Source organism: Pristiophorus japonicus, chromosome 13 (genome assembly GCF_044704955.1).
Source record: "Pristiophorus japonicus isolate sPriJap1 chromosome 13, sPriJap1.hap1, whole genome shotgun sequence".
NCBI lineage: Eukaryota > Metazoa > Chordata > Chondrichthyes > Pristiophoridae > Pristiophorus > Pristiophorus japonicus.
This window is the reverse complement of record NC_091989.1, coordinates 193,088,697-193,089,928: the sequence shown is the minus strand read 5'-3', so window position 1 is coordinate 193,089,928 and position 1,232 is coordinate 193,088,697. Positions and strand designations below refer to the sequence as shown.

The 1,232-nt window shown below is 46.3% G+C and overlaps 1 non-coding gene across 1 annotated transcript; it reads right to left on the bottom strand.

Annotated features, from left to right (window-relative positions):
- Positions 1–981: 981 nt before the first annotated feature.
- Positions 982–1,054, bottom strand: trnar-acg (transfer RNA arginine (anticodon ACG)). The gene has a single exon. It is a non-coding gene; the product is annotated as a tRNA-Arg (tRNA).
- Positions 1,055–1,232: the final 178 nt, after the last annotated feature.

Below are 1,232 nucleotides of genomic sequence, written 5' to 3'. Positions count from 1 at the left end.
AAGCCCCCTCGTAATCTTATACGTTTCGATAAGATCACCTCTCATTCTTCTGAATTCCAATGAATAGAGGCCCAACCTCCTCAATCTTTGTATCGTCAGAAAACTTGGCTATGTTACACTCAGTCCCTTCTTCCAAGTCGTTAATGTAGATTGTAAATAGTTGAGGCCCCAGCACTGATCCCTGAGGCACCCCACTAGTTACCGTTTGCTAACCAGAGAATGAACCATTTATCCCGACTCTCTGTTCTCTGTTAGTTAGCCAATCCTCTATCGATGCTAATATATTACCCCCAACCCCGTGAACTTTTATCTTGTGCAGTAACCTTTTAATGTGGCACCTTGTTAAATGCCTTCTGGAAGTCCAAATACACCACATCCACTGGTTCCCCTTTATCCACCCTGTTCGTTACATCCTCAAAGAATTCCAGCAAATTTGTCAAACATGACTTCCCCTTCATAAATCCATGCTGACTCTGCCTGACTGAATTTTGCTTTTCCAAATGTCCTGCTACTGCTTCTTTAATAATGGACTCCAACATTTTCCCAACCACAGATGTTGGGCTAACTGGTCTATAGTTTCCTGCTTTTTGTCTGCCTCCTTTTTTAAATAGGGGCGTTACATTTGCAGTTTTCCAATCCGCTGGGACCTCCTCAGAATCCAGGGAATTGGTAAATTACAACCAATACATCCACAATCCCTGCCGTTACTTCTCTTAAGACCCTAAAATGCAAGTCATCAGGTCCAGGGGATTTACCTGCCTTTAGTCCCATTATCTTACTGAGTACCACCTCCTTAGTGATTGTGATTGTGTTAAGTTCCTCCCCCCCATAGCCCCTTGACTATCCACTGGGATATTGTTAGTGTCCTTTACCGTAAAGACTGATACAAAATTTTTAAGGGTTAATTTTGCCTACAAATAAAATGAGATAAATTCCCAGCACCCCTGCAGGGTTTGATTTTTAATTTTTAATTAAAAATTTCGAGCCAGCCAGGAGTCGAACCTGGAATCTTCTGATCCGTAGTCAGACGCGTTATCCATTGCGCCACTGGCCCGGCTGCAAAGCTGCAGCTGCTGGCGGGCTTAAGAGCGCTCGTCATGCGCCCCCGAGCCCCGCCCACTCCCCGAGTCCCGCCCTCCCGGATTATGAATGGAGACGCCGGCCACCGCTTTGGAACGTTGTGTCGGCCGAATGGATACACGACGTTCCAGGGCGGCGCGGAGCATGCGCAG